The sequence below is a fragment of the Protopterus annectens genome, chromosome 1.part1 (assembly GCF_019279795.1).
Source record: "Protopterus annectens isolate FY-2018-M chromosome 1.part1, PAN1.0, whole genome shotgun sequence".
NCBI lineage: Eukaryota > Metazoa > Chordata > Ceratodontiformes > Protopteridae > Protopterus > Protopterus annectens.
The window spans coordinates 1507848737-1507858736 of record NC_056726.1 but is presented as its reverse complement, the minus strand read 5'-3'; positions in this window follow the sequence as shown (position 1 = coordinate 1507858736).

The following is a 10000-nucleotide window of genomic DNA, read 5'->3' as shown; positions in this document are numbered from 1 at the left end:
GTGCAAAAGGTCATCAAAACATGGTCCAGGGATGCCTTGTATGCCTGCCAAAGGTCACCTCTCAGAAGTCTGCATGTGAGTAAAGAGGCATAGGTCTGAGGTGATCAGCTTAGGCATTGGGTTTACTCTCTGTATTCTTTCTGTAAGGAAACTTTGTGGACATTTAATTTGCTGCATCTGTCTAGTACATACCGAAGGGGGCATTATACTCTATGATGGCTCTGATGATGGCCTAGTACAGTAGTATGATGACCTCTCTGGACATATATGCAATTACCCATGCATTAAGTTAAGCAACATAGAAGGATTTTATTTCTATCTTTGACATGTACTGCTCCCAGGCTAGATTACCATCTACATGAGTTCCCAAATCCATAAGAAGTGAATCAAATTTTACGAGTGTTTTATCGATGACATAGATACTCAGGGTGGCTGACTTCCCAAAAGATACTATAATGCATTTATTGGCATTGAGTTTTAAGCCATGGCTTTGGAATGAAGCATTTGTATGTGTTAGACCTTCCTGAAGTGTTTTCATTTTGGGGGATTCAATGACTAGTCCCAGGTTCCAATCATCTGCAAATGTGGTTAATCGCAGGCCTTTGACACCCATGAAGTAGATGCCAAAGAGGAATGGGCCCAGCACAAAGCCATGGGTGACTTTACTATTGTCTGGCCCCCTTGAATTGGTACCTTACTGATTCTAACCTCCTGAGATGTATCAGTGAGCCATTTAGCTATCCAGCAAGCTATAAAAGGGGTTATACCTAGTTCCATAAGTTTTTTGACAATGCTCAAGTTGGGATTTGTATTATATTGACAAAGCCCAAGTAGTTTTGTGCCACTCTCATCATCCCACCTGTACACTTCTACGATAAACATTATAATACTCATATATAATTGCTTCTGAACTTGCTTAATACCCTTCTTAACTACAATAATAACAAATTATGCCCTAAAAGTTCCTTCCCACAGTTCTGTTTCTTTGATTTTTTTCAAGCACTAGTCACAAGAGATTTTATTTATTTGACATATCCATGAATATGCAACGCTGATGGACAGGTTGACAGACAAGATCAGGCAGGAGTCCCCATGGACTATGATGTTTGCAGATGACATTGTGACCTGTAGTGAGAGTAGGGAACAGGTGGAGGAGAACCTGGAGATGTGGAGATATGCTCTAGGGAGAAGAGGAATGAAGGTCAGCAGGACTAAGACAGAATATATGTGTGTGAATGAGAGGAAGGATAGAGGAAAGGTGAGGATGCAGGGAGTAGAGGTGGTGAAGGTGGATGAGTTTAAATACTTGGGGTCAATAGTTCAGAGTAATGGTGAGTGTGGAAGAGAGGTGAAGAAGAGAGTACAGGCAGGACGTTGTGGGTGGAGAAGAGTGTCAGGAGTGATTTGTGACAGACGAGTACCAGTAAGAGTGAAAGGGAAGGTCTACAAGAGGATAGTGAGACCAGCTATGTTATATGGGTTGGAGATGGTGGCATTGACATAATGGCAGGAGTCAGAGTTGGATGTGGCAGAGTTAAAGATGTTAAGATTTGCACTGGGTGTGATGAGGGTGGACAGGATTAGGAATAAGTATATTAGAGGGTCAGCCCAGGTTGGAAGGTTTGGAGACAAAGCCAGAGAGGCAAGATTATGTTGGTTTGGACATGTGCTGAGGAGGGATGCAGAGTATATTGGGAAAAAGATGGTAAGGATGAAGCTGCCAGGTAACAGGAAAAGAGGAAGGCCAAAGATAAGGTTTATGGATATGGTGGGAGAGGACATGCAGGTGATTGGTGTGACAGAGCAAGATGCAGAGGACAGGAAGAAATGGAAACAGTTGATCCACTGTGTCGACCCCTTATGGGAGCAGCCAAAAGAAGAAGACATATCCAGTCATATACCTCTTCAAATGTTCATTGTCTGCCAGTTGACACAAAGGGTTCAAGCTGTTAGCTGTCATTCCTGGGGTAGAGGGATTGATTCCCTATGTCTTCATGTCTTGCAGTGTGACTTTGAGCAACGTACTTAACCAAACAGTGTTTAAGGGCAGCTGGGAATTTGGGCTAGGCTCCTCAATGGTGCCCTGGGGTGTAAGCCTAGTAACTACCTTTGAGTCTATTAAATACATAATCATTTTTCATATTGTAATAGTTGCCTTTATTTCATACGAATGTAGTCTAATTAACAAATGTACATGTAATTGTTGATGTATGTTATTCCATGTCTTTATATGCAATTACTGAATGTCTGTTTAAAAATATTAGTAATTTGTTGATACCTTTCTGCCTAGACCTCTACTGAAAAAGTGTTTTTGACTAAACCCAGCTGGAAAAACCCTGTAAACAAAAGCAGAATATGAAATAAAATATTAATGAACTTTTTTTCTTTATGATATTGGTTTCACTGGAGTCATGAATTATCTTAAGAGGAGACCTAAGGTGGTATTCATAAGAAGTACAAGAAACTTGTCCAGGGGCCCAGGTAAGCCTCCTTAAGTAAAGACTATATGGGCTGAGATCCAGAAAGTATATGCTATTATTTATCCAGCAGATGTATATATAAATGTAATAATGTTTGTGAGTTTTAAGAATATAAATAAGAGACAAGGCTGATTATGCAGGCAAAATATTTTCTTACATGCATGGTTTGCATAAAAATTGTGAACTAAATAATTATTATTTAATAAGATTTGGAATATATAGGAAATGATGGGTAAATTGAGAACTCTTCACGGCAGAAAGGGTGGAAAAGTTAAAGGGTATAAATACTATAAAGTAACTTGAAGAAATATATGAACGAAGGACTATAGTAATTTTATACTTTCTGTTTTTTATATTTACATTTTTACATTTGCTGACAGATTTTTTTATGTTCATAGAACTTTTATATGCTTATGCTGACAGATTTTATAAGCAATGTTTTTTTTTATTTTTTATCACTTCATGATTTTGTATAGAAGTCAATGCAGATATGACAAATCTGTTTGTGTAAAAATGTATATTTGATAAATAAATAAAGATCTTCTATCTTGTAATTAATACAGGCTGTTTAATGTTCAATTAAGCTGCAACCAGCTCAGAAAGACAGGAAGTCCCTGTTGGGTAACAGAGCAGCAAACTCATTAAGTATCAGATGCATAACTGCACACAGACCACTGCTGATTCCCCCTTGTGACACCTAACCATGAAGTCTGACCAATCAACTGCAAGGATGATGCCACAGAGCCTCATGGCAAACATGTTCAATGACCACAAACAGCTGTTAGAAATCAAGGCAGGAGCTGTGGAAATATGGGTAGTCAGTGTGTGTGTGTGTGTGTGGGGGGCTTCAAAATTAAATTAATTGTGTCATTTGATGAGTTTTAGCTAGGGGTGAGCCTCTTACAACACAATATTGTTTATTATTTTATACTTTTTTTTTAAAACCCACATTTCAACTTCTACATAAAATGAGGCCTTCTGAAACTCAAATGGCATCACTTTTACATATCTGGAGAGATTTACTTTAACCTTGAAGCTCATATGAGGATAGGAATATTCCAGAACAGTGCTTCATGTGAAGCATGGACACAATGGAAACCGTGGAATCTAAAAGCAAAGGATCCTTTGAGCACACTCTTGGATCATCTAAAAGGACACTTTAGGTAAAATATTGCTGTTGTGCAATTGGTCTAGTGTCAACCCATTCCATAAATGGCATGGATAAAAGGCTACCTAATGTGGAAATCAACACAGTTTTAAGAAAAAAAAGCAGGTTACACAAGGATGTTTGCTGCATTAATGATGCAGCTGAAAATGTAGCTGAAAAACAAGAGGATTTAAAGCTTCGCCACATATAAAATATCACCCTAATTGGCCATCCAGAAGGTTTATATCTGAGCGACCTGACATGAATATTTTCCTTTTGAAACTGCATGAAAAAGTATACCTTATAGAAAGTCAGGGAAAGAAAAAAAAACCTTTAGAAATAAAGTAACCAAACTGACTCTGGGTGTATATAGAGCTAATTCTGTGTGTACAGAAACAACATTCTATGGAAAAGTTTCAGTTGCAGATGTAATACGTCATACAATGTCAAATGATCCTTCACATGGCTTGTTAGATAGGGAAGAAGAAATACCTAACTGCTGTGAAGGCTCAAGGTAACCTGGATCTGACTCTCAGATATATATTTTCCTTAACCAAGATGACATTTCTGTAACCATACAGAGGTAGGAAGGACGGACAATGAGCTGGAATTTGTGTGGGTGATCTGCTTAACATGGTCGTATTCTTCTGTGAAGTGTAGAAACGTAGAGGCGTGTCAAAGTTACAAGGACTATAACTGTGGCCCTTGCAAATGTGAACTGAAAACGCAAATGTGGAAGCTGGAATCTAGAGCATTAGGGGTAGGGAAGTGAATTTAATGTCATGTGATGAGCAAAATGGAGTTACATGCCTCTCATAAACCCATACAAATTGTTGTGTAATAAAAAATTCTGAGGTTTTCAGCATCTCAGTGTATTTTACAGACCCTTTGGTACTGCAGTCTCAGCATTAATCTAAATAACTCGCACAAACATAGATGCTGCAACACTCCATGTTTGGGGTTCTAGTAATTAAAACCCAACTGCAATAATACTTTGAAGGTCAGACTGTGAATTTCAGAATTCTCTTCGTTATTCATTTCTCACACTTCTTATAGATGATGTCAGGAGGTAGGAATGCCCCTTAATGCTTTAACACTAGACTGACCTTGTGATTCAGAAAAGAAATATGCATAATGTGGCCACAAACGGACTACAACAGTGACGAGAAGTTATGCAATGTGTTTCGAGTGTAATTATCAAATAATAAGGAGACACTTAGTGCCTCAACCTTTAAATAATTAAGACATCTAGTGACATAATAACAGTGCCAGCAAAGACAGAGGTTACCTCAAGTCAGTTACAGTGATTTTAAGCAGCAGCGTGCACAACATTGCACCCTTGTGGGAACTGCTGTGAACCACAATACACTAGGTATTGTAATCTACAGTTATATAGTCCAATCTACTATTTTTCTACCAGTCTACAGTTATACCATCCAACAGTGTTTACTGTTATGTTTATTATATTAAATGTTATTATTTTCAATTTTTATTTCTTCAGCATTCAGCTGTTATTTGCTATTACTGAATGTTGTCTGTACCATGTGACCCAGAACATTGTTGAAAAAGGCCTGTGGATGAGTTCACTTACCTACTTAACTGTAGCAGTTTAATGTATTATACATTGTATTGCTATATGCAAAAGTTTGGATTTGTAAGTAGAAAGACCAAGGCCTATTTAATATAGCATCAATATTAATGTAATGCATTGCATCTCATATACATATACATGCTGACACACACACACACACACACACACACACACACACACACACACACACACACACACACATATATATAAATAAATATATATATATATATATATATATATATATATATATATACATACATACATATGTGTTGTGAATCTAGTTTATAACATCAACACAATATCATATGATCAACATTCTGAAACAATGGCAAATAACCACAAAAACAGTGTTTTTGCAGGGCAAGGGGGCCTGCACCTCTCACACTCTCTCCTAACTATATATACCATCTCAAAGATCACACTACATTAGAGAAAAGGGCAAATACCCTGATCCTCACTGTACCATGGTTTCAGTACAACACTTCAGTGTTCTGAAACTTCAATCATATAGTCTCAAGAATAAAATTTCCTTGTGAAAATATCACTCACAAATAGATTAAAGGTTATGCTGGTGGAAATTGGGCTACTGTTGGCCGAAGGAAGAGAAGAGGGGGAAGGCATGCCTGAAGGCAGGTAAAGGCTAGGACTGTGGTAGTGAGGGTTGGAACTTTGAATGTTGGCAGTGTGACTGGTATAGGGAGAGAGCTAGCTGATATGATGGACTGAAGGAAGGTTGGCATATTGTGTGTGCAAGAGACCAGATGGAAGGGGAGCAAGGCTAGCTGTATCAGAGGCGGGTTCAAATTGCTTTATCATGGTGTGAATGGGAGGAGAAATGGCGTAGGCATTATCCTGAAGGAACAGTATGCTAAGAGTGTTTTGGAGGTGAAAAGAGTGTCGGATAGAGTGATGTTTATGAAGCTGGAAATTGGTGGTGTAATGATGAATCTTGTTAGTGCATATCCTCTGCATGTTGAGTGTGTGATGAATGAGAAAGAAAAATGTTGGAGTGAGTTGGATGAAGTGGTTTTGGCTGTAACCAACGGTGAGAGACTGGTGACTGGAGCAGATTTCAATGAACATGTTGATGAAGGGAACAGAGGGGATGAAGAGGTGATGGGTAGGTATGGTATTAAGCAAAGGAATGCAGAAGGTCAGATAGTAGTGGGTTTTGTGAAAAGGATGGACATGGCTGTGGTGAATACATATTTTAACAAGAGGGAAGAGCATAGGGTGACATAGAAGAGTGGAGGAAGATGCACACAGGTGGATTATATCTTATGTAGAAGGGCCAGTCTGAAGGAGATTGGAGACTGTAAAGTGGTGACTGGGGAAAGTGTAGTTAGGCAGCATAGGATGGTGGTTTGTAGGATGATGGTGATCAAGAAGAGGAGGAGGAGTGTGAGGGCAGCACCAAGGATCAAATGGTGGTAATTGAAAAAGGGTAGTTGTGAGGTGGAGTTCAGGGAAGAGTTAAGACAGGCACTGGGTGACAGTGAAGAGTTACCGAATAGCTGGGTAACTACAGCGGAGCTAGTAAGAGAGAAAGGTGCTTGGTGTGACATCTGTAAAGAGGAAGGAGGACAAGGAGACCTGGTGGTGGAATGAGGAAGTACAGAAGAGTATACAGAGAAAGAAGTTGGTGAAGAAGAAGTGGGATTGTCAGAGAGATGAAGAAAGTAGACAGGAGTATAAGGAGATGAGGTGCATGACAAAGAGAGAGGTGGCGGAGGCTAAGGTTAAGGTGTATGAAGAGTTGTATGAAAGGCTGGACACTAAAGAGGGAGAAAAGGACCTGTACTCATTGGCTAGACAGAGGGACTGAGCTAGTAAAGATGTGCAGCAGGTAAGGGTGAGAAAGGATAACAAGGGAAACATACTCACAAGCGAGGAGAGTGTGTTGAACAGATGGAAAGAGTACTTTGAGGGGGTGATGAATGAAGAGAATGAGAGAGAGAGAGAAGGTTGGATGATGTGGTGATAGTGAATCAGGAAGTGCAACAGATTAGCAAGCAGGAAGTAAGGACAGCTATGAAGAGGATGAAGAATGGAAAGGCTGTTGGTCCAGATGACATACCTGTGGAAGCATGGAGGTGTTTAGGTGAAATGGCAGTGGGGTTTTAACTAGATTGTTTAGTGAAATCTTGGAAAGTGAGAGGATGCCTGAGGAATGGAGTGTTTTGGTACCGATTTTTAAGAATAAGGGTGATGTGCAGAGCTGTAGTAACTACAGAGGGATTAAATTGATCAGTCACAGCATGAAGTTATGGGAAAGAGTAGTGGAAGCTAGGTTAAGAAGGCATGTGATGATTAGTGATCAGCAGTATGGTTTCATGCCAGGAAAGAGCACTAAAGATGCAATGTTTGCTCTGAGAGTGTTGATGGAGAAGTACAGAGTAGGTCAGAAGGAGTTGCATTGTGTCTATGTGGACTTAGAGAAAGCATATGACAGGATGCCTAGGGAGGAATTGTGATATTGTATGAGGAAGTTGGGAGTGTCAGAGAAGTATGTAAGAGTGGTACAGGATATGTACAAGGGTAGTGTGACAGCGGTGAGGTCTGCGGTGGGAGTGACAGATGCATTTAAGGTGGAGGTGGGATTACATCAAGGATCAGCTCTGAGCCCTTTCTTATTTGTAATGGTGATGGACAGGTTGACAGACGAGATTAGATAGGAGTTCCCGTGGACTATGATGTTTGCAGATGGCATTGTGATCTGTAGTGAGAGTATGGAACAGATGGAGGAGACCCTGGAGAGGTGGAGATATGCTCTAAAGAGAAGAGTAATGAAAGTCAGCAGGACTAAGACAGCATATATTTGTGTGAATGAGCCGGAGGATAGAGGAATGGTGAGGATGCAAGGAGTAGAGGTGGCAAAGGTGGATGAGTTTAAATACTTGGGATCAATAGTTCAGAGTAATGGTGAGTGTGGAAGAGAGGTGAAGAAGAGAGTACAGGCAGGATGGAGTGGGTGGAGAAAAGTGTCAGGAGTGATTTGTGACAGAGGGGTGCCAGTTAGAGTGAAAAGGAAGGTCTACAAGAGGGTAGTGAGACCAGCTATGTTATATGGGTTGGAGACAGTGGCACTGACAAAAAGGCAGGAGTCAGAGCTGGATGTGACAGAGTTAAAGATGTTAAGGTTTGCACTTTGTGTGACAAGGGTGGACAGGGTTAGGAATAAGTATATTAGAGGGTTAGCCCAGGTTGGAAAGTTTGGAGACAAAGCCAGAGAAGCAATATTACGTTGGCTTGGACATGTGCTGTGGAGGGATGCAGAGTATGTTGGGAAAAAGATGCTAAGGATGAAGCTGCCAGGTAATAGGAAAAGAGGAAGGCCTAAGATAAGGTTTATGTATGTAGTGAGAGAGGACAAGCAGGTGGTTGGTGTGACAGAGTAAGATGCAGAGGACAGGAACAAATGGAAACAGATGATCCGCTGTGGCGTCCCCTAATGGGAGCAGCCGAAAGAAGAAGAAGAAGATGCTGCTAAATGCTAGGAGTCTAAATCAGAAACTGTACTCTTTGGAAGCACTCCTTTTCTGGAGGATGTTGATGTCTTCACAGTCACAAAACTTGGTTCAGGGCCACAGAGAGTACCCCAGCCTTGCAAGGCTACAATGCCTTCCACACATTCAGATTGCAAAATGTACATCTGAGAACCAAAGGAGGAGGAGCATCTATTTCATCAAAGATAAATGCATGTCTAGACTGGTGAGACAGAAAAACCTAATGGAGTTATTCCAAGTTCAAGTAACTATGGGTAAAACCCTCCTTCTAGTCATCATTAGCTATAGGCCTACTTCATTGGAACAAGATACGCGCTCTGCTTATTTGGACCTACTTCAGTCAGTCAAATTATAACTAAACACTATAGTCATGGGCGAATATAGCTGTCCCTCCATTGACTGGGAAACTTATAAGAGTACCAACATGCATGCACAAAGATTCTTGGACTTTGTTAACACTAATGCCCTGAATCAAATAGTATACAACACCAAAGGGACAAATATTCTTGAACTGGTCCTCACCAACATGTATGCCCATTATACCACCACAAGTATAGGACCCTCACTGGTTAAATCTGACCACAAATCAGTCACATTTAAAGTAGCTATAACACCTGCACCCCTCTTAGTTGAAATCAGGCTAAAGGTTTCACCAAAACTAATTATACCCTCCTAAGGGATGTCATAAATCACTTCCAAGCTCCTGTTCCCACAGATGGCATTGACAACAATACTAAGGTATACACAAATGCCCTGTACAATCACTTATACAAATACATTAACATTGCTGTACCTAATAGGATGAAAACAAGATTCTCGAGAAAAAAAAATCCTCCCTGGTGGACATCTTGAATTAATAAGTTATACAACAAGAAGAAGTTGCTGTCTAAGAATAAAAAGAGAGATCACAACACTGGAAGAACACCCTCCTCTGACTGAACAAACAAATAAGACAACTTGTAAAACCCTCTAAGGGCAACATTGAAAAAAAAACATTTAGCAACCATAGCTAAGGACAACCATAAGGCATTCTTCAGCTATATCCATAACATAAAAGGTAGGACACAGATGAGTGCTGAACTAGCTGTAGATGGCATCACACACACTAATCCTGTGAAAAATAGCTAACCTATTAGCTGACAGGTGTGGTGAAAATTTCTGTAATGTCCCTTCCAAACATTACACAAAGCATTCCCTCTACATCTCCCCCACCTTGCATCTCCAAAGATCAAGCCTTAATGCTGTCTCCAAGCCAAAGTCACAGCCTCTATGGGAT